At 38.0% G+C, this 25,211-nt stretch overlaps 1 long non-coding RNA gene across 1 annotated transcript; it reads left to right on the forward strand.

Moving 5' to 3' along the window:
- LOC109851177 lies at positions 3,693-10,502 on the forward strand. Its single transcript, XR_002249699.1, has 5 exons — positions 3,693-3,790; positions 9,162-9,233; positions 9,308-9,546; positions 9,625-9,866; positions 10,420-10,502. It is a non-coding gene; the product is annotated as an uncharacterized LOC109851177 (long non-coding RNA).

A 25,211-nucleotide genomic window follows, 5' to 3' on the forward strand; every position in this document is an offset into this window, starting at 1 on the left:
GGTCCCCGCCATAGTGATACACGAGTTCGCTCATACTCAGGGGCCCCCAATGTAAAAAGCCCTCGAAATGTCATAAAAATCGTAATATGGCTCAAGCATCCCCATTAAGACCCTCGAGCGGATGTGCTGGAGAAGATCAATCCTCTCCTCATTGTGGCCTACGGTGGAAGCTGGGGAAACCATTGAAGAATTTGGTTTGTAAAGTAAACTTGCGAAAATTCAGATAAGCACCGGAGATTTTTTGGGCAAGAACTCATAAAGAATTCTTTTTCGCCCCCAATGAGCTATTTATAGTATCCTGAAGAGGCATGAGGATAAATCATAATGATTTTCTCGTTTTGAAATAAACGAGCGAGATTCACCTCAAAATCTCAAACGGTTAGCTCGAAACTCGAAGCGACGTTCTTATTTACTCCACACATCTTCGCTCGAAAATCAAAATGACACCATTACTCTAACAAATGGCAGCATCATTACATCATCCTCAGCAGTGACATTTCGTCAGCCCAATAAAGGCCTCTGGAAGCTCGCTAAATAATGTCCGCTAGGAAAAGTCTACCAGGCCCTAATCGACCCGCCACAGCTGACAAGTTGACTTTAAGGATATTTCTCAGACAACTCGCCCAACTTGCTCAGATACTAAGTAGCAAGAGCAGTTGATCATATTAGCCTAAGACTTAGAAAAGATTAATCCTTCGAAAGCTAACTTACTCAAGTTTGAGATGTCTCCTCACCATAGAGGATGAGTCATCTCGGGTTAATGATTAAGTCTACCAGTCCACATTAAAACTAAGTCATCTGGTAAACATTCTGAGATTATGCAACATAGAGAAGCAATTCCAAAGTGATTCTTTATCATATTTCACTCGGACCCAGCTAAAGCTGACTCCAAGTGAAATGGGTCAACTGTTATGGTATTCCCATTTGCCAAAATGCAACTCGCCAAACAAAGGATGGGTGTATTTCTACAAGCAAGACCCCAACCAGCTTGGTGGCCCAAGCCCAACGGAGGTCCTAACTTGGCTGATTTATCAAGTCAACACTCTTCATGATGACTCAAGAATCAGGATTAGTCAACCATTTTGTCAAATTTGACTCGTCTAGAGCTCATTCGACCTTTTATTCAATGCCCTACGAGGACGACTCGATGGGCGTTACTTCTCGGTGAAACTGAAGGATAATATATACCTCGGGCTTCTCCCTCTGGCTATATCTGAGCATAGCGGTCAATGCTGGATAGGTCCCATCATGACCCTAGTCCTAATAGTCTTCTTAACTCGTCATATCACATGGGCTCTGTCACGTCGCCGATCACTCTCCATTCGATGCTGAGATGATCTCTCCAATGGTGAAGTGATCTTTGCCCCAACTACCTACTAACACCCATAAAGTGGGTGCTGACGTAGCCATCAACCCATTCTCCCTCTCTCTTCTCATTTAATACTGAGGAGATCCTCCCTCTAGTTGCCAGCCAACACCCGTAAAGTGGATGCTGACACAGCCACCAGTCCATACCTCGCTATTACTTCTCTGTACTCTGTTAAAGTGTCCAATCTACCCTTCTCTTATAGTATAAATACAGGTACAATTCACCTTTTATAAAAGGGGGGCTATTCCAAAAAGAGAAGGAGAACTCTTAAGTTCTGCTTCTTCTCCCACTCAAGTTTACCATCTAACTTGATCGTCGGAGGTACAATAGGGAACCTATCCTCGTCCTCTCATGAGTTTTTACATATGCAGATTTTTTAGTTTCCCAATTTAAGAACTAGACATAAAGTCGGAGAAGGAGGCGGCCCCCTCATCAATCTCTTTTATCTCATCAAGATTATTCTACCCTAGATACATACTGACTGTGTGATCACTAGAACATTAACAGTTTTATATTATCTTCTCATAAGGGTAATCTTCAGGTATATTCTATAACTCTAACTTGTTGTATGTATATTTTTGGTTGATGCATGAGATACTCTGGCATGTAGTAACTTATTTGCTTTTATTACTTATCAGTTTAGTTATGCATGCTCACCTGACTTGTTGTATGTACATAATATTTTTTTGGATTTTATTTGATTTTTTATTGCCCTTTGGTTATTTTTATATATTTAAAACAAAATAGAAATTTCACTTTCTATCATTTTATTTTCTTATGAAAAATCAAAAAATAGAATAAAAAATTCTTTTATTTTATTTTTCTTTTTTATAAAAAAACTTGGACATGCCTATGTATACTCTTACAAGATATATGCATGTAAGATTATCTATCGGTGTATAAGCATGAATTTATCATATTAATTCATATATTTTATAAATCTATATATGCTATATGTGCTCGCAAAGTTATACATACATGATTGATAAACACGATAGTTCACAATATGTTTCATATTACTTTCAACATCTTAATATTATCTGATCATGTTTAGTATTGCAAAAATATGAATAACTATTTTTATATCTTATTCATGAAGTTTTTTTTAGATATATCAAAAAGTTTGAGCTTAATCTATACTTCAATACAGTACCAAAAAATCTACACATGTACAAAGTGCATATATGTAATAAAATATCAAGAAAAAAGAGTATATTCATGAAAACAATGATCAAAGATCCACTCTATAAATCCATGCCAAAATTAAATGTATTTATTAAAAGATGATCAAAGACTCACGCTTGTAGATATAATTGTGCAATATCTCAATATCCATATATACTAAATATTTCCCATATTTAGAGATGATGTACATCACCCTCCAAACACTATTTTGTACGTCCTCTTAAAAAATTTCTATATAGTTAAGGTGATAGATCGAGATTTTAGACTTTTTTAAATGTTGAGATAATTCAAGTTGTGTAACTAAAGAAGAAGCTCAAACTAGACAAGATATAGCTAAATTTCTTTTATGAACTAATATAATTACATTAGTAAAAAAATAAAACATCATAAACAAAAAAAATTCTTTCTAGGATAAAGGCATTATAGATGAAAAGTTTTCATCTAGGATACTCCGTCTAGGATGAAACATCTTAGAAAGAAATTTGTCTAAATAAGTTTTTCTAAATGGGTATTTTTAATTTAATTTTTTTCTAGTGGTCCCGCCATCTTAGACGGAATTTTCTGTCTAGAATATATCCCAGATAAAAAATTCCATCTAGGATAGCGGGACTCAATCGGAATTTTTTTAGGTGGGTCAACTATCTAGATGGAGTTTTCTATTTAGGATATAACCTAGATGGAAATTTCCATCTAGGATAGTGAGACCCACTAAAAAATAAAGTTAAAATAAGATTGGAGAACGGCCTTAGCGTGTTCAAAATTCATAATTTTAGAAAACCCTAGCCGATCCACAAATCTTTGCTGACCCGCTACTCCACCATCAAATGTCTCTCCACCCTCCTCTGCTACTCCACCACACCACTGCTCCACCGGTGCTGGTGCACCATCCGCCTCCGTCGCTCGACACCCACGCCGTTCCACCTTCTCCACCAGTGTGATCAGCCCGCCCTCCACCGACCTCCGCCACTGACTACAGCAACCACCTAAGCTGACGAGCATTGCAACCGCTGGAAAGCTCGATTTTAATAATTTTGATTTGAGGTAAAATTTTAGACCTCTAGAGGTTGTATTCTCTTGTATTTTTATTTTTATGGGAATTTTAGTTTGAATCACATATCTTCTCCAAACTGCAGATCTAATGATGCCTCTATAACCTCGATAATCGCTACCGGTGATGTCATTACTACTCCTTAAAGTTGCCACTGCGATCCTATATCGTCCTCTCCCTCATTTAAGGTGTGCTTCATAAAAATATTATTTTTTATAACTTTATCAGTTTATTATTCAATTATCTTTGTGTTACTCATCTTAATCAAGCTGTATTTTTGCCAAAACTTCCTTAATCCTAGCTCTAATTAGTAAACAATTTTGATTATTAAAACCCTAATTTAAACCATAATAACATTAATTGAACTATATTTAGCCTTAATATTCTTAACTCTAATTGAAAACTTTTTAGAAATTAATCGTAAGTGGAAACCCTAATCCTAACTTTAACTATATTATTTTCTAACTTTATCCTTAATGTGCATGCTATATGTGGTTGTATATGTTTGTTTGTGTAGTGATAATGTTTGATTTATCGAACAATTATTTTTTTTGAAAATAGTTTAATATATAACTCAATAATATGTTATATATCTAATTTAGGTGAATAAAAAATAATTAACGTTACCTTTGACCCTATCCAACAATTATTGTCAATTCTTTGGACTTCTAATACAAGATAGACGACTCAGTTTGGACATGAAATTAAGTTTTTCATCCAAAAAGGGAGCGTGTATCTTATGTTATAAGTAGAAATAAATAACATTAATTATTGGATCTATCTTGTTTGGACGGGCTAGGAATATAGTAGTACATCATCTAACTTTGTATATTTGTGTATTTCGTTTCTAGAAAATATTGGTAAAACATACTCATTATTCTCTATGTATAATAAGCATATGTTGTTCTATGTTTAGGTCCATAGCTGATATGCATAATAACATCCGCACAATGTACTCAAAGAACAATAGGTAGGTGTTGCCAAAATTTTCTAGAAATAAAAATTTATAAAGTATATAAAGTTAGATGTACGTATTACTATATTTTTAGTGGGATAGAAGTCTTCCTATTATAGCTGGTAGAGTGTTCAAATCAACGTACAATTAATTTATATTTAGAGGGGAAAATATTTTTTGTGTTGTTAAATGAAACATGCGTATACGAATAATGTGTGTATGTATATATATTGTTTTGAATAGTTAAAATTTTATTCGTAGTTGGGAGATTAATTGGAGTTTCTATTATCTACAGATGAGGGCAATTCTAGATAAGTCATGGATAGATATTCCTAGGATTGAACGATATTGTGATCAACGATATAAGGACTGATGTCAAGCCTTCCCGAGGTATACCAAAATAAACACAAATAGTTTAAGTAGTGATGCGATCTACTCCCCCTGTCTTAGGTGTAAGAATATGAAGTTGAAAAATAGAGAGTAAATATGAAATCACTTAACAAACTCTGAGTTTTATGAGGAATATAAACACTGGTCATATCACGAGGAGACTGTATTGAAGATGAAGTACCAGATGTGCATGTAGATATGATCGATGGTTTAAGGATAGTTGATACAAAAAATTTACAAACTGATATTGGACCCGACCATATTGAATATGATAACAACAATGATAGTGAATATGATAGCACAAATGATGTCCAAGATGCAACTGAGGTCGAAGATATTGGTGGACCAGAAGGTTTTGAAGATGTTCATATTTCTGAGGAGTTAGATCAAATAATGAAGCCATTAGATTATAGTGAAAAGGACTTGTATGAAGGTTTCACTAAGTAATCTAGATTTTCATTTATGTTGGAACTCTTGCATATTAAGAGTCTTAGTGGAATGACAAGCACTTATTTCAAAATGCTTCTTGATTTGCTAAGGAAGATAGTTCCAAGAGGAAAGCATAACATTCCTAAGGCAACTTATGTAGCGAAACAGATATTTTTTATTTGGTTTTGATTATATTAAGATTGATGCACTTCCTAATGATTGTATTCCCTACTATAAGGATAACAAAGCCCTTCAATAATGGTCAACATGTGGATTATCTTGATAGAAACAACACACCTGCTCTTCAACAAGGTAGATAATAAAGGCAATAGAGATGCAGAGGAAGATTCCAGTGAATGTTCTTCATCATTTGTCATTAGTTTCAAGATTACAATGGTTGTATATGAACAAAAACACCACTAAGAACATGAGGTGGCACAAAGAAGGTTATAACATAACATGGTAAACTGAGACATTCTGACAATGCAAAGGTTTGGAAGCGTATTGATAAAACTTTTCCCAATTTTGCCCATGAATGTAGAAATGTTAGATTTGGGCTATCTAGTGACAGATTCATTTCGTACGAGGTTATGAGTTTAGGTTGGTCTACATGGCCAGTTGAATTAATACCTTATAATTTACCTCTATTGCTTTATATTAAACAACCGTATATAATACTCTTATTGTTGATACCCGACTAGCATGCACCAGGTAATGATATTGATGTCTATTTAGAGCCTATGATTGATGAGCTAAAACAATTATGGTCAAAGGGTTTGTTGATCTATGATGCCCATGCTAAAGATTCATCTAGACTATGTGTTATTCTAATATGGATAATTAATGATTTTCTAGCTTATGCTAATCTGTTTGATTGGTCTACAAAGGCAAGTTTGCTTGTCTAGTAATTTAAAGGCCTTTGCTTACCATATAGCCGAAAGTGTTGTTATCGATTCAACAGGAGATGGTTGCCCCTAGGCCGCAAATACAGAAAATTAAGCAATAAGTTTGATGGTGACGTTGAAACCAAGAGTAAGCTACATCAATTTATTAGAGCTGATATTGTAAAGTTGCTTGAGCTTCTTCCAAACATAAGATTTGGAAAGAACCAGTATTCTAAGGACGGCTCACTCAAAGTTAGAGACACATGCAAGAATAAAAAGACACTGAAGCAGAAGAGAACAACCCAACAAGTATTGTTCATAGTGGAGCCGATAAATTATCCAAAGGATGGAGTAAATTTAGTATCTTCTTCTAGCTACTATATTGGTAGACACTTAAAATTAGGTATAGCTTGGATGTCATGCATATTAAGAAAAATATTTGGGACAACATAGTGTCAACCCTTCTTCAAGATCTCAGTAAGTCAAAGGAAGACCTAAGGGCTCATTGAGACTTGGTTGTATCGAATATCTGGTAAGATTTGCAAGCACAAGATGTTAGACTTAAGAAAAAACATAAGCCTTTCTCTCGTGTTACAATGTCGACAGAGCATATGAAGAAATTTTGTGATGTCCTCAAATCAGTAAAGCCACCGGATGGGTATTCTGCTAATATATCAAATAATATTCAGGTGCAAGAGATGAAACTTTTAGATCTAAATACTCATGATTACTGCATTCTTCTTTATCAATTGCTCATGGTTGCATTACGTAACAATATAGAGAAAGAAGTGTCCAAAATTATTATGGAGTACTGTGGATTCTTTACAAAATTATGATCTAAAGTTGTAGATGTGAATGAATTTAAAGAACTTGAAGCAATAGTGTCATTAATTCTATGCAATCTTGAAGTAATATTTTCTCCTCCTTTTTTCACGGTTATGGTCTATCTTACTCAAAATATAGCAAGAGAAGCAATAATTGTAGGTTATGTGTTGTATCATTTGATATACCTAATTGAGAGGTTAGGGACTTCACCCACTCCATTAATTTTATATGCAATGTATACATCTATAATTTATAGTTGTTAAAACATTTCTTATTGTAGATATTTGTAATTGTTGAAGCTTGCCTTATTGTAGATATTTGGAGTTTACGAAACGCCTAGTTTGCAAATGGGCTCATCGGGAGGATTCTATAGCTAAAGGTTATGTGACCAATGAATGTTATATTTTTGCATCACATTACATGCACAATTATGGAACAACGGATCAGACACCAATTAAGAATAAAAAGCTCATCAAATATCTGAGATGTGACTTATAGCATGCTCACGCATATGTATTGAACAATCTTGACATTTTTAGTGATTATTGAGGGTAACGTATATAAGTTAAGAATAAAATCACTCTTAAATCATTTACTTTTGATTTACCAATATAATCTCACTTGTTGTATAAATAGGAGACATCTGGAAAAGCTTAACAATAAAATATCTAACAGGAACACATCACATGATATTTAAAAAAAACATGTCAAGATTTTCCTGATTGGTTCAGAAATGATATAAGTAGAGTAGCATTAGTATTATATTTTTCATTTTAAATCTTTTAGTAAACTTGAGGTAAATTATTTTCAATTGATGTCGGGTTTATGTTGATAAAAACCTTGTCTTTGGTGCCTTAGTATTCAAAGAAATTTTAATTCACGCTCAACATGCTTACCATGAAGTGAGACGATACAGTGAACACCTCATGGATGGGTATAAGTTTAAAAATGATGGCGACTGATGATAAGAGGGTAACACAGAACGACAAGATTATGTGTTGTTTTACTCAAGAATGTTTTTCTAGGAGAAGAAATCAGAACCTAGTTGAAGCTGATATATTATATTATAGCCAATTAGAGGACATTGCAGAGATAATCTATGGATATGGTAAAAAAACTAGTATAGTTACATAATATTTAAGATTCGACCAGTCCATGCAAAATCGCTCAAGGATCATTATGGGTTTACACTTGTCAATCTCAACAAAGAAATATATCCAGATGAGAAGTTCATATTCACAGAATAGGCGGATTGGTGCCTCTGTGTGAAAGGCATGAAGGTTATAACCGATTGGATCATGTTATGTAGGGAGCCAAGATCTGTTGTTCTTCCTAATAATAAGGAAAATATTGATGAGGATAATGAATCAATTGGTTCATCTTATGATATTTGGAAAAACTCCTCCTACCCTTAGAATGTCATGCTTGATATGACTAATTTAGAGATTCAGGCCAACATTCCAATTCTGATCATAGACAGAGACTCCGAGTCTAATATGCAAATAAGTCAACAACTAGTAGGTGAAAGCAGACAATGTTAAATATAGCCAGAACAATACAAACACAATCCCGTGCAAAACATAAAGAGCAAGTTGCAAAAGGTATATGAACTAAAAGACAAATTAGTCTTTAAAAATTTTCTTTAATATTTTTAATTACAAGCAAATATTTATCTTATTATCATGTACATATTTCTTATTTTGCATCTCATAATTCACTTTTACATATGAAGAATTTGAGGTTCTTTGATGGATCGCGTGATCGATCACGGTATACCACCCCATGCTCAGGTCGTCTTCAAGAGGCCCACCTAGCATCGCCTTCTCATATAAGTATTAATTATGCATTATCTTTGGATTATTCAAAATAGATATTCTTGATGTGTTTGCACTAATTATTTCCTTCAAATGTCTAGATGATATTTCATTATAGGGTCGTCTCCTAGACACATCCCTAGCAGAGTCTCCCCATAGAGTATTAATAATTCAGTATTTGTATTAATAATTCAATAATTTTTAAATTAGAAATTTATTATTTATGATATGTGTTTGTATCGATTATTTTTTATTTTTATAGATGATATTTCAAGGTCAAATTATTCGACACTCAGACCCGCTAATACGCAATCAGCACCATCCCCCTCTATAGGTATTGAGCAGTTAATCTTTTTATAGTGATAATTCAATTTTTTTTGGTATTGATTATCTTCTTTAATTATGTAGATGCTTCATGGACACCATCATTGTTATTTGGTGTAGCGGGGTTGAGTTAGAGGGGTTGAGTTACAAACCTAAGACTCTTGACATTAGCCATCTACTATTGCCTATAGACATGATGAGATCAAAATCTAATGCGATGAAAAATCATCCATTTGCATTAAAAAGGCTAGAGGACCTGAAGCCTATGATACAAGTTAGAAAATATACTGCAATCGCCGAGAAGAATAGACAGGTGGAGAGAGGTAAATATAATAATTTTCCTTTCATTCTATCTCAATTTTACACCATGTGCTATACTAAACATATTGCTGTCATTGTAGGTGTAAAACCTAATCCCAATTGTCAGGGAGGATAGAATGCAAACAAGTCTGAGTCAAAACAAGCGCCAAAAGGCTTTCGAGCTATTCTTCAGTGGGCCAATAATTTGTCGATCGGACAATGGTCGATAAAATTTAATAACTATATCGATGTTTTAGTGCGCCGAGCAAATATCATCAACTTGTACTTCAAACTCACAGAGCTGCCATGGAGCTCCTACGAGGATATACGGAGAGAGCTTATGGTAACATTTTTTTTACTTCGATGCTTTTTATTGCTTTATTATTCTAAATAAGGTGATCTATTCATATTTCTAGGTCTTCTAAAAGATTATTTCTTTCTCTAATAACATTATTATAGAATAAAAGGTGTATTTGCGTAAACTTATCCATTTGGAGTAACATGGAAGTGTTAGAATATTTTGGTAGGCTTTAACCATTCGATCTAAAAGGATTAATAATTCTCCCCTGCGAGTTTTTCATTGAAATCTTTGTATTTAAAAGGAAGTGTTGGAATATTTTGGTAGGCTTTAACCATTCCATAGTGGTTAAGAGATGCTCACATGGACACATATTTTGTTTTGTTGTACTTTCCATGTAATATTTAAATCCATCTTTATGCATCTTGTGCAAATTTATCTTTTAGATATGGAAACCAATTTGCCACCTGGATTTGCAATCAGATAAATCAAAACTGCTCATTGTTAACTTAAATCGGTTTTAGCAAATGCCAGCAGACCTCTTGCTGATTTTTTGTAAAGAAAATATCAATCTAATTATATCTATGTAAATTTGTAGGAATACTATTGTCTTGAGGACTGTCTTGGAGCATTGCAACATGTTTTCAACGTAAAGATTGAGGTCGTGCTCAAATAGTGGTGTGTGAGTGAGGGCTACCCACGTGGGCACGTGGGCCTAAGCTTCGTGGGCCTGGGCTTTCGGGTGGGTGGCTTCCTTTCCGTGTGATGTACAGCCACGTTCGTTTCCTATAAATAGGAACAATTGCTAGGGTTTCGGCTGTGGGGGAAATAGCTGGTGGAAAAACGCAGACAGAGGGTTTTTAGAGAGTGTTTAGCCGGCTATTAAAGGAGAAGAAAAGAGAGTTTAGGCAGCGAATAAAAGAGATCTAAAAGAGAGATATTGAGGAAAGAAAAAGAGGGATTTTATAAAAGGGAGGTTAATTTCTTTTGGGTAAAAATCAGATCTTTTTCTTTGAGACGAGCTTGTGGATTGTACAAGTCATCGGTGTTCTCCTTATAGTGGAATCTCCCCTCATCCCCTCCCGTGGACGTAGGCAATTTTGCCGAACCACGTAAATCTCGTGTATTTATTGTTTTCTGGTTGTTGGCTATTGCTTGTAGGTTCCCTTAATATTCGGTCTTAGAGCTGATGAGAGGAAGAGTGTATATTTTACTTTGATGAAATATATCACTTTCGATTCTTGTTTCCTTTGAGAAATAAGAATTTTACTATCTATTCTCGTTTCCTTTGAGAAACAAGAATATAGAGGTTGACTCGTGTTTTTGTGACAACAAAAGCCAGGGCTATCTCTCAGGTGATATCGCTTCCGCGGCGGTGGGCGTGACTCTGCGCCCAACAATTGGTATCATAGCTGTTAATCAGATTATGAGTGGTGTAGCTTCTGGTTTGAGGTGGTGCTCGACAATTTCCTGAGAGAAGCAGATTTATTAATACAAGCGGAGAATGGCGTCAATAAGTAAAACAGTTAAAGTGGGAAAATACGAGATTGAAAAATTCAATGGGAAGAATGATTTTTCCTATTGGAGGATGTAGATGAAGAACACGTTGATTTCGCAGAAATTGCACAAAGCTTTGGTAGGAAAAGAGAAGAAGCACAAGGATATGTCTGATGAGGATTGGGAGGAGCTGGATCTGGAAGCACGGGCGTCGATTATCCTTTGTCTTGAAAGGGATGTAGCTTTCTTGGTAGATGGAGAGGAAACGGCTGCGGGCGTGTGATCGAAGTTAGAAACCACCTTCATGACGAAGAGTCTAACGAACCGGATCTATTTAAAATCCAAATTGTATACTTGCAAGATGGACGAGGGCTCGTCAATCCGGGAGTACATCAACAAGTTCGATAGGATCATATCGGACCTGAAGGACATCAATGTGACTGTAGAAGACGAGGATCAGGCGCTTCTACTACTTCTATCTCTGCCGAAGTCTTATGAGAACCTGGTGCAAACATTGATGCTTGTGGGAGACAATTTGACGATGGATGAGACTAGAACGGCGCTTCTAGCGGATGACCTTCGGAAGATTGCAACCAGTGACATGACTACTGGTGGTAACAAAGAACTAGTGCAGGGATTGTTTGCTAGAGGAAGGAGCAATAAGCGAGGAAAAGGCAAGGGAGGAAAGTCTAGATCTAAATCGAGACCCCTTGCGGGACGAGCGTGCTTCAAATGCGGTGAAGTTGGGCATTTCAAGGTCGACTGTCCTAACAAGAGAGTAGGTGGGAAAAATAACAACAACAAGACCGAGAGAAGAGAAGGCAAAGAAGAGGCGAGTTACGCATCGGAGGAAGGGAGCGATAAAGAATGCTATGTTGTTACGGGTAGCGAGGATACCTCCGGGAAATGGATTCTTGATTCTGATTGTTCTTACCATATGTGTCCAAATAGGAAGTGGTTTACTACCTATAGGAACATTGATGGTGGAACCGTATTGATGGGGAACAACCATGCTTGTAAAACGGTGGGGCTAGGTGATATCAAAATCAAGATGCAAGATGGAGTGGTTCAAACTCTAACGGACGTGCGGCACGTTCCCGACTTGCGGAAGAATCTTATCTCAGTGGGTGCATTGGACTCTGGTGGCTGCAAGATAGTTACAGAAAACGGAGTGAAGAAGGTTGTTCGAGGTTCCCTAACAGTGATGAAGGGTGTTCGTCACGGTAATTTATATACTCTCTCGGGTACGACGGTGACAGGAGATGCAGCGGTTGGAACTGAAGGAAGTGGTGGAGACCCATGTGAGCACACACGGTTATGGCATAGGCGGCTTGGGCACATGTCAGAGAAGGGTCTAGTTCTGCTTGGTAAGGAGGGTTTGCTGAAGAATCTGAAGAAACCTTGCATGGATTTTTGTGAGGATTGTGTGTATGGAAAGGCGCACATGGTTCATTTCTTGAAAAGCAATCATAAGAGCAGAGGTATACTAGATTATGTGCACACGGATGTTTGGGGTCCGGCTCAGACAACTTCCAAGGGTGGTTCCAGGTATTTTGTCTCGTTCATAGACGATTATTCTAGGTATGCTTGGATTTATTTTCTTAAGCATAAGAATGAGGTATTCGAGACATTCAAGAAGTGGAAGTCTGGGGTATTTTATCCCGAAACCTAAGTAGGGATAAAGTCAACACCTAACACGTGTTGCCGGGTAGGCTATTACCGTAACGATGGCGAAGTCTATGTATTCGATATCATAGCACAAAGTCTAAGGGAGTTCATTCCTTTAGCGCAACGTTATAAAAATGAGGTATTCGAGACATTCAAGAAGTGGAAAGCAATGGTTGAGAACAGGACAGGCAAGAAATTAAAGGCACTGAGATCTAACGGTACAGAGTATACAGATGGTGCTTTCAAGGAGTTCTGTGATCAGGAGGGCATTGTTCGACACTGGACAGTTAGGTCAACACCATAGCAAAATGGGGTCGCGGAGAGACTGAACCGAACATTGCGGGAGAAGGCAATGAGTATGTGATCTTATGCTAGATTAGGCAACGAATGGTGGGCAGAAGCGGTGGCTACAGCATGTTACATTGTGAACTGTTCTCCACATTCGACATTGGATGGTGATACACCCTATAGGGTGTGGTCAGGGGAACATGCGGATTATGAGAGGCTCAGAATTTTCGGATGTACCGCCTATTATCACGTCAACGAGGGAAAGCTTGACGCGAGGGCCAAGAAGGCGATATTCTTAGGATATGCAAAGGGCGTAAAAGGCTACCGCCTTTGGTGTATAGAAGATTCGAAGTTCGTGATCAGCAGGGACGTTACCTTTGATGAAAAATCCATGATTGCTAGGGCGCCCAAGGATGATGGTGTTGGGACTGTTGGGACTTCAAAGTCCCAGGTTATTGAGATAGAACCTAAAGACCAACCAGGTTCTAGTCATGTTCAAGTGGAAAATCAGGTAGATGATGAGCTTGAGCAAGAGGAGGTTCAGCAGGAGAATACACAGGCACTACAACAACGCTTCCACTAAGCCAAAGCGAGCATACAAGCAGGTACAGAAGCTGGGGGCTGATCAACCCCTGAAGCACTATGGGCATGTTAATTTGGTTGAATACGCACTCTCGGTGGAGGAAGATGAGCCGGTCTCCTTCAAGGAAGCTATTCGGGATAAAGATAGTGAGAGTTGGTTGGCTGCGATGGAGGAGGAGATGGAATCTCTTCGGAAGAACCAAACATGGGAGGTGGTCCCATTGCCCGTAGGAAGAAAAGCTATTGGTTGTAAGTGGGTGTATAAGAGAAAGGAAGATCCTTCAGAGCTCGGTGGTACAAGGTATAAGACGAGGCTAGTGGCTAAAGGGTTTGCACAAAGAGAGGGTGTGGATTACAATGAGATATTTTCTCCGGTGGTGAAACACACTTCTATTCGGGTGCTATTGAGTATTGTTGCTCATGGTAATCTTGAGCTGGAACAACTCGATGTTAAAACGACCTTCTTGCACGGAGACTTGGATGAAGAGATCTACATGCATCAACCTGAGGGTTACAAGGTTGAGAATAAGGAGCATCATGTATGTCGCTTGAGGAAGTCACTCTATGGACTGAAGCAATCTCCTCGGCAGTGGTACAAGCGATTTGACTCCTTCATGCTAAAGCATGGATTTTCCCAAAGCGATTACGATTGTTGTGTTTACATTCGGAAGCTTCGTGGAGGTGATTATATCTATCTCCTGTTGTATGTGGATGACATGCTTATTGCATCGAAGAACAACAGAGCTGTTATTCAGATTGGGAGTGGTGTAGCTTCTGATTTGAGGTGGTGCTCGGTAATTTTTTCTGAGAGAAGCGGTTTACTAATACAAGCGGAGGATGGCGTCAACAAGTAAAACAGTTAAAGTTGGAAAATACGAGATTGAAAAATTCAATGGGAAGAATGATTTTTCCTATTGGAGGATGCAGATGAAGAACACGTTGATTTCGCAGAAATTGCACAAAGCTTTGGCGGGAAAAGAGAAGAAGCACAAGGATATGTCTGATGAGGATTGGGAGGAGCTGGATCTGGAAGCACGGGCGTCGATTATCCTTTGCCTTGAAAGGGATGTAGCTTTCTTGGTAGATGGAGAGGAAACGGCTGCGGGCGTGTGGTTGAAGTTAGAAAGCACCTTCATGACGAAGAGTCTAACAAACCGGATCTATTTGAAATCCAAATTGTATACTTGCAAGATGGAGGAGGGCTCATCAATCCGGGAATATATCAACAAGTTCGATAGGATTATATCGGATCTGAAGGACATCGATGTGACTGTAGAAGATGAGGATCAGGCTCTTCTATTACTTCTATCTCTGCCGAAGTCTTATGAGAACCTGGTGCAAACATTGATGCTTGTGGGAGACAATTTGACGATGGATGAGACTAGAACGGCGCTTCTAGGGGATGACCTTCGAAAGATTGCAACCGGTGACATGACTACTGGTGGTAACAAAGAACAAGCGCAGGGATTGTTTGCTAGAGGAAGGAGCAATGAGCGAGGAAAAGGCAAGGGAGGAAAGTCTAGATCTAAATCGAGACCCCTTGCGGGACGAGCGTGCTTCAAATGCGGTGAAGTTGGGCATTTCAAGGTTGACTGTCCTAACAAGAGAGTAGGTGGGAAAAAGAACAACAACAAGACCGAGAGAAGAGAAGGCAAGGAAGAGGCGAGTTACGCATCGGAGGAAGGGAGCGATAAAGAATGCTATGTTGTTACGGGTGGCGAAGATACCTCCGGTAAGTGGATACTTGATTCAGGTTGCTCTTACCACATGTGCCCAAATAGGAAGTGGTTTACTACCTATAGGAGCATTGATGGTGGAACTGTATTGCTGGGGAATAACCATGCTTGTAAAACGGTGGGGCTCGGTGATATAAAAATCAAGATGCATGATGGAGTGGTCAGAACCCTAACGGACGTACAGCACGTTCCTGATTTGCGGAAGAATCTTATCTCAGTGGGTGCATTAGACTCCGGTGGCTGCAAGATTGTTACAGAGAACGGAGTAAAGAAGGTTGTTCGAGGTTCCCTAACAGTGATGAAGGGTGTTCGTCACGGTAATCTATATACTCTCTCGGGTACGACGGTGACAGGAGATGCAGCGGTTGGAACTGATGGAAGTGGTGGAGACCCATGTGAGCACACCCGGTTATGGCATAGGCGGCTTGGGCACATGTCAGAGAAGGGTCTGGTTCTGCTTGGTAAGGAGGGTTTGCTGAAGAATCTGAAGAAACCTTGCATGGATTTTTGTGAGGATTGTGTGTATGGAAAGGGGCACATGGTTCATTTCTTGAAAAGCAATCATAAGAGCAGAGGTATACTAGATTATGTGCACACGGATGTTTGGGGTCCGGCTCAGACAACTTCCAAGGGTGGTTCCAGGTATTTTGTCTCGTTCATAAATGATCATTCGAGATATGCTTGGATTTATTTTCTTAAGCATAAAAATGAGGTATTCGAGACATTCAAGAAGTGGAAAGCAATGGTTGAGAACAGGACAGGCAAGAAATTAAAGGCACTGAGATCTAACGGTACAGAGTATACAGATGGTGCTTTCAAGGAGTTCTGTGATCAGGAGGGCATTGTTCGACACTGGACAGTTAGGTCAACACCATAGCAAAACGGGGTCGCGGAGAGACTGAACCGAACATTGCGGGAGAAGGCAATGAGTATGCGATCTTATGCTGGATTGGGCAACGAATGGTGGGCAGAAGCGGTGGCTACAGCATGTTACATTGTGAACCGTTCTCCACATTCGACATTGGATGGTGATACACCCTATAGGGTGTGGTCAGGGGAACATGCGGATTATGAGAGGCTCAGAATTTTCGGATGTACCGCCTATTATCACGTCAACGAGGGAAAGCTTGACGCGAGGGGTTCTCCACATTCGACATTGGATGGTGATACACCCTATAGGGTGTGGTCAGGGGAACATGCAGATTATGAGAGGCTCAGAATTTTCGGATGTACCGCCTATTATCACGTCAACGAGGGAAAGCTTGACGCGAGGGCCAAGAAGGCAATTTTCTTGGGGTATGCAAAGGGCGTAAAAGGCTACCGTCTTTGGTGTACAGAAGATTCGAAGTTCGTGACCAGCAGGGACGTTACCTTTGATGAAAAATCCATGATTGCTAGGGCGCCCAAGGATGATGGGGTTGGGACTGTTGGGACTTCAAAGTCCCAGGTTATTGAGATAGAACCTAAAGACCAACCAGGTTCTAGTCATGTTCAAGTGGAAAATCAGGTAGATGATGAGCTTGAGCAAGAGGAGGTCCAGCAGGAGAATACACAGGTACTGCAACAACAGCAGCTCGAGGATACTTTGGCTTCCACTAGGCCAAAGCGAGCATACAAGCAGGTACAGAAGCTGGGGGCTGATCAACCCCTGAAGCACTATGGGCATGTTAATTTGGTTGAATACGCACTCTCGGTGGAGGAAGATGAGCCGGTCTCCTTCAAGGAAGCTATTCGGGATAAAGATAGTGAGAGTTGGTTGGCTGCGATGGAGGAGGAGATGAAATCTCTTCAGAAGAACCAAACATGGGAGGTGGTCTCATTGCCCGTAGGAAGAAAAGATATTGGTTGTAAGTAGGTGTATAAGAGAAAGGAAGATCCTTTAGAGCTCGGTGGTACAAGGTACAAGGCGAGGCTAGTGGCTAAAGGGTTTGCACAAAGAGAGGGTGTGGATTACAATGAGATCTTTTCTCCGGTGATGAAACACACTTCTATTCGTGTGCTATTGAGTATTGTTGCTCATGGTGATCTTGAGCTGGAACAACTCGATGTTAAAACAGCCTTCTTGCACGGAGACTTGGATGAAGAGATCTACATGCATCAACCTGAGGGTTACAAGGTTGAGGATAAGGAGCATCATGTATGTCGCTTAAGGAAGTCACTCTATGGACTGAAGCAAGCTCCTCGACAGTGGTACAAGCGATTTGACTCCTTCATGCTGAAGCATGGATTTTCCCGAAGTGATTACGATTGTTGTGTTTACATTCGGAAGCTTCATGGAGGTGATTATATCTATCTCCTTTTATATGTGGATGACATGCTTATTGCATCGAAAAACAAGGTGAAGATAGATAAGCTAAAATCTCAACTCAGCGAAGAGTTAGAGATGAAGGACATGGGCGCTGCAAAGAAAATACTCGGTATGGAGATCAGAAGAGAGCAGGCGAATCGGCGATTATTCTTGAGTCAGAAGGGCTACATAGAGTGGGTGATCGCGAGGTTCGGGATGCAGAGTGCAAAGTCGGTGGTGACCCCATTGGCTCCACACTTCAGGCTTTCAGGTAAACAATCTCCCACTACAGCGAAAGATAAGGCACACATGGAGCGTGTTCCTTATGCTAGTGCAGTTGGCAGTTTGATGTATGCCATGGTGTGTACACGTCTAGATATTTCATAGGCGGTTAGTGTGGTCAGCAGATTCATGGCGAATCCGGGAAAGGCGCACTGGGAAGTGGTGAAATGGGTCCTGAGGTACTTGAAAGGTACTGCGGATACGGGTCTGTGTTTTGGTGGAGATACATGTCAGATTGACGGGTTTGTTGACTCTGATTATGCGGGCGATCTAGATAGACGGCGATCTACTACTGGTTATGTATTCAGGATACATGGAGCCCCAGTTAGTTGGCGATCGATGTTGCAGGCTACAGTGGCACTTTCTACTACAGAGGCCGAGTACATGGCCATGGCGGAGGGAGGGAAGGAAGCATTGTGGTTGTGGGGTCTTCTAGACGATTTGGGGATTGAGCAGGAGAACGTGAACTTGTGGTGCGACAGTCAAAGTGCGATTCACTTGGCGAAGAATCAAGTTCATCATGCTCATACCAAGCATATCGATGTCAGGTATCATTTCGTGCGGGACGTCATATAGGAAGGTGATATTTCTCTCATGAAGGTGCATACGAATGATAATCCCGCAGACATGTTAACCAAGGTGGTCACAGGCAGCAAGTTTAAGCATTTCTTGGACTTGCTTCATATCAGCCCGTGTTGATTTTCCCAAGAGGGCATGGCCCTTCGGGGCGGTGATGGGGTGAGGTGGAGACTATAATGGAGAACATTAGCAGAACTACGGTTAGCTTGATCCCAGTGGAGGGTACCTAGGCAGCCGCGGTAAAGTTGCACAGCTGGTTTGACCTGGTTTGGCCGGGCTTTGGTGTTTCAGATCTCTCTGGTGAAGTTCGTGGTGTTCTTCTGATGTTCGTCCAAAATTTGAGGTTTATCAAATGATGTACGAGATGGAGAATTGTGAGTGAGGGCTACCCACGTGGGCACGTGGGCCTAAGCTTCGTGGGCCTGAGCTTTCGGGTGGGTGGCTTCCTTTCCGTGTGATGTACGGCCACGTTCGTTTCCTATAAATAGGAACAATTGCTAGGGTTTCGGCTGTGGGGGAAATAGCAGGTGGAAAAACGCAGACAGAGGGTTTTTAGAGAGTGTTTAGCCGGCTATTAAAGGAGAAGAAAAGAGAGTTTAGGCAGCGAATAAAAGAGATCTAAAAGAGAGATCTTGAGGAGAGAAAAAGAGGGATTTTATAAAAGGGAGGTTAATTTCTTTTGGGTAAAAATCAGATCTTTTTCTTTGAGACGAGCTTGTGGATTGTACAAGTCGTCGGTGTTCTCCTTATAGTGGAATCTCCCCTCATCCCCTCCCGTGGACGTAGGCAATTTTGCCGAACCACGTAAATCTCGTGTATTTATTATTTTCTGGTTGTTGGCTATTGCTTGTAGGTTCCCTCAATATTCGGTCTTAGAGCTGATTAGAGGAAGAGTGTATATTTCACTTTGATGAATTATATCACTTTCGATTCTTGTTTCCTTTGAGAAATAAGAATTTCACTATCTATTCTCGTTTCCTTTGAGAAACAAGAATATAGAGGTTGACTCGTGTTTTTGTGACAACAAAAGTCAGGGCTATCTCTCAGGTGATATCGCTTCCGTGGCGGTGGGCGTGACTCTGCGCCCAACATGGTGGCATGAGTTGAAAGCCACAACATATGATAAATATATAGCAGACCGGCAAAGGCTTTTAAATGTTGATTATATGGTGGACTTGATCATTTCACAGCTCTTTTTTTCTATTAGGACACCGAGTCAGCACAAGTACTTTTCATTTAAATTTTCCTTATTAACAAAGATTATAGATCCATTTCATCTTTACTAATAAACTATTTGTTGTAGAATAAATATACGAAAGGATCGGTGAATCGAAAGAGCAAGTGCAAGCTTAACCACCACTTGGGAGCAATATTATTTGCTAATCTTGAGTATGGTTATTGTTGAGATATAGTATATTATTTAAAGTTTTGTATTCGCTTATTTTATCAGTGTGGCCCACCTCTTTTAACCTTTTAAATTGTAGTAAGGGGGTTATTCTCCTTTATTTCTCTTTACGGATTCTAGTCATGTTTCATTAACCAAAACTTCTATTCTCATACTAATGCCTTAGTCTTTGCCAATATACAAATTGGAGACCACAATAGAAAGGAAAGGGAAACAAAAGTTAGCTATGTGGTCCATAGATCCAAGACTAGATTCCTGACTGAAGTTGGCTTATGAATGGGGACCCTTGTTGGTGCAAATTGCTAGGATTTTACTTATGAGTTATGAGCAGACTACATAATATTACATGTGAAACAAGTAGATACCAAACATTTTTCTTACAAATATCATAGAGCAAGCATTTAGGTAATTATTAAAGGCTACAGAATAGACAAAGATGATACAATTACCATACGAAACTATACTATTGTATTCAAGATGAGTATATGGCTTATTAAATATTTTAGGAAGACGTTCCCTAAGCGTTTTCTAGAAGATATTCTCCTACTTTGAGAAACATTGCCTGAACATTTTGGTTGGTGATAATTACCTCTTTTTTTTTTCCAATTTCCTTGTCTTGGATAGAAGCTCTGTCACATGGAGGGATATTCATTTATAGATTTCATTATCATTTGGCTTTGCATCACCACATTTTGTCTTGTTATTAATCTTTCTCTAACTTGCTTTTGGCCCTTTCTAATGTGACACAAGCAAGCCAACCTTTGATTTAAATCTGTGTGATGCAGTTTGTTTGGTGGAAAATTTATAATAAGAAAATGAAAGAATTGGATTTGATTTATTCTTTCTAACTGCTTAGAAAAAGAATGTTTACAACTCCCTCAATCTCAATTATAATTTGAATTTCCTGATTACAAAAGAGAAGAGAATTGATGTGAATTCTCCCCTTTGTTTAATTCTAGGTTCTTCACGGTGGCGATGGAATATCTCACTCGAATGCTCGCGTCGAGTTTGCTTTCTGTTGACAATCTGTATGTCTCTCTTTACTAGAACGATATCTTCTCCTCACGATTTGATATTGTGGAGGACTTGCGTGACAAGTTTGAAACTCTACACGAGTTGATAACTCAGAGCGAATTTAAACTCTTGAAAAAGAGTTGATTTGAACTGAAAATCAATTAATAATCCAAGGATGAAAGCTCCTTGATCCCGGTTGCTAAAGAACGCTTCCAGATCGGATGATTGAAGAAGCCCCTTGCTGATCTCTAGATCCAAAAATGCTCCAAATATCCAAAGATCCCCAACTAAACTAATTTTTTAGTTTTGAATCATCTTCAAAAGTTCTCTCTCTCTCTCTCTCTCTCTCTCTCTCTCTCTATATACTCTCTCTCTCTCTCTCTCTCTCTCTCTCTCTCTCTCTCTCTCTCTCTCTCTCTTAATCAATCTTCATACATGAGAAGATTACTTCATACATGAGAAGATTACTTAAGAGATCTTTAAGTGTTAAATTGGAAAATTTATATAATTCTTTAATATCCATTACATTTAGTTCCTAATTCCTAGAAAGAGGACAGATAATTTCTCCACAAAGCTCTTTCCTGTCATACTTTGTTCCCAAAGCTTTTGGTTTATTCATAATGTCCGTGAATTGGGTGTACATATCCTGAATACTCTCTGAGACCTTCATCTTAAAATTTTCATACTTACTAATAACCATTGTAAGTTTCAACTCTTTCACCAATGAAGTTCCCTCATATGTAACTTCTAATATTTTCTAAATTTCTTATGCGGTAGAATAATATAAAACATGCTTTAAAAAATTTAGCAGTTAAAGAACAATAAAGAGTATTCATAGCTTTAGTATTCAAAGAAAAAGTTTTTTTTGTTCTGAGTGGCCCACTTATCCCTAAGAGTAACTAAGGTTATATCTCCTGTAATAGTCGTAAGTTCCTATAATCGTTCTCTACACTACTTCAAACATCATAATCGATGGATAATAAAAAGACTTTCATATGAGCCTTCCAATAGATAGAGTTTGTCCCATCGAAAAGTGAGGGTAGGTTCACAGCGTGTCCATCAGGAAAAATCATAGTGACAATCAAACTAGATATCTCTACTCTAGATTGTGAAATCTAAAGATAGGTAATAAAGCTCTAATACCACTTGTTGTATCTGAGATGGCAAGCCTAGAGGGGGGTGAATAGGTTTGCTATAGTTTTTTTTCTAAAACACAGAATGTGTACCAAAAATATAGAAAATTAAAAGCAAACAAGCAAACCAAAATCTAACCAAGGAAAATGTGAGATTTACAGTACTTCAAATAATATTCCTACATCCACTCTTCTTTCTCGGGAAGAGACTTCCTCATTATGCCAAGAGTTCTCCTGAACCACAACCCGATTTAGTAGGCTTATAAGGATCACAAACTGGAATTTACCCAAAACTAATCATCTAATCTAACTATCCATAACGAGTAACACCTAGCCCTAGCTAGTCCCAACCCTCAATTATCACCGGCCTGAGTATGCTATAAAACAATCTTGAAACAAACTACTAAAACAATTTAAGCACAAAATCAGAAAGATCTTACATCCATTTTGATTAGCAAACTATTTTTCAAAAGATTGAAGCGAAGCTCGATGAAGAATGATGTACATGTTGATTCCAATGGGCAACTCCTCGTTAACATGATCTGAAGATGTTGAACGCTGCGAGAAGAGTTTGATAAGGCTCTGGGGGTTCAAATCACAAATCAATCTTTTTAACACAAACCCTAGAATTTTCTCACTTCAAGCTCTCTCTTTTCAAACCCCGGAACTCTTCTCAAATGTAATATCTTTTCAATCTTATGTAGAAAGAGATATCCAAATCATAGTGAAAGTTGGAGCTGAAAGTGATTAACGTATGGTTATGATTAACTCTTCAAATCTGCTAAAAATCGTTGTCACCATCGATGGTTCTTCACGACCATTAATGGTTCCCTGAGCACTATCACTGGTTTGATTTTGAGTTTCTTGAAATTTACGATTGATCACTGTACACCATTGATGAGGGTATGGTGACCATCGATGGTTCAATGTAGAGCATAAATTGTTTGAAATCAATTCTCTAGATTTCTGCGATTTTCACTGCATATCATCGATAACCTTGACCATCGATGGATCACTGTAGACTATCAATTGTTCCAAGGCTGAAATTAGCGTAAATATTAATTTTCGCGTCTTTCGCCTTGTAACCTTTGTATACATGTTTTCACTTGTAGTATATCTATCATCTCAAATAAATATCAGAATCAAATGAAAGTTTGTTATTATTCAAATAATAGCTATTGTATACTCCATGCCCTAACATATAAGTCCCTTAATTAAGTGAGAAGCATTATTCAGATTCTTCGAAAGAGTTAATACAATTCTGATCAGAACAAAAGGAGATCAAATAATAAAGTTATGGGGCATACAATGAGTGAAGGGCCAAGTAGCAAAGTTGCGGCTCACAAGGTACAAACATCTATCTTCATTTTCCTCATTTTCAAGCAATACGATCTCATTTGCGCTTTCTTTAATAATGTTTATTGGATACTTTAACAATGTTCAATGCAAAAGATCAAACAGACCAATTAGGATTTACCACGTTAAAAGTGAGAATAAAGTTAATTACCAACTCCACTCCAACAATACAATACAATAACATGCAATAAATAAATAAATAATCCAATAAAGATATTGACCCACAGACCCGCCAAGATGAACCCACAAAACACACTCAAGCCTATATTTTTACAGTATTTATTCAGAAAAGAAGAAGGGAAAATTATGTCAAGACGTCAAAAGTAATATCTTCATGTGTTGCAGCCCCTTCATTTTTTCCTCGTATGGTTCAGCCCCAAAAAGTGAGACATCTTGTGTTGCAGTCCTCTTTTAGCAATTATTACTAACCAACTAAGCATAGAGAGAGAATAAAAAGTACAAAAACCCTAAAATGCCCTTATCTACTCTATTCTTTCATGTTAAGTCTAATTTAATTACTTTTAAGTCTAATTTAAATTCGGTTATATCTAATTCAACTTGTTTCAAGTCTAATTTAATTCATGTTAAGTCTAATTTAACTTGTTTTAAGTCTAATTTTCATTTAAGTCTAATTTCCATTTAAGTCCAATTCAATTCATATTAAGTCTAATTTAATTTATTTTAAATTTAATTTAAATCATGTTATGTCTAATTCAACTTGTTTTAAGTCTATTTAATTGGACTTAACATAAAATTAGACTTAAAAAAAGTTGAATTAGACTTAACATGATTTAAATTAGACTTAAAAGGAATTTAACATGATTGAAATTAGACTTAAAATTTCGTGTTAGGTCTAATAAACGTTCGTGTTAAGTCTAATTTCATGTTAGATCTAATAAAATTTTGTGTTAAGTCTAATTTCATGTTAGGTCTAACAAAAATTCGTGTTAGATCTAATTAGAGTTCATGTTAGTTCTATTTCATGTTTGTGTTAGTTCTAACTCATGTTAGGTTTAATTGGTGTTCATATTAGTTCTATTTCGTGTTCATATTAGTTCTAACTCAATTCGTGTTAGTTCTAATTCATGAATTAGAACTAACACGAACTAAGTTAGAACTAACATGAACACAAAATAGAATTAACACGAACTGAGTTAAAACTAACAACACAAAATAGAACTAACATGAACACCAATTAGACCTAAAATTTCATGTTAGGTCTAATAAAAGTTCGTGTTAAGTCTAATTTCATGTTAGGTCTAATAAAGTTTATGTTAGGTCTAATAAAAGTTCGTGTTAGGTCTAATTAGAGTTCTTGTTAGTTATATTTTCGTGTTCATGTTAGTTCTAACTCATGTTAGGTCTAATTGGTATTCATGTTAGTTATATTTTGTATTCTATTAGTTTTAACTCAGTTCGTGTTAGTTCTAATTCATGAATTAGAACTAACACAAACTGAATTAGAATTAACACGAACTAAGTTAGAACTAATACGAAATAGAACTAACATGAACACCAATTAGATCTAAAATTTTGTGTTAGAAGATATGGGGACCTAAAGAA

Source organism: Asparagus officinalis, chromosome 8 (genome assembly GCF_001876935.1).
Source record: "Asparagus officinalis chromosome 8, Aspof.V1, whole genome shotgun sequence".
In the NCBI taxonomy this organism is placed as follows: Eukaryota; Viridiplantae; Streptophyta; class Magnoliopsida; order Asparagales; family Asparagaceae; genus Asparagus; species Asparagus officinalis.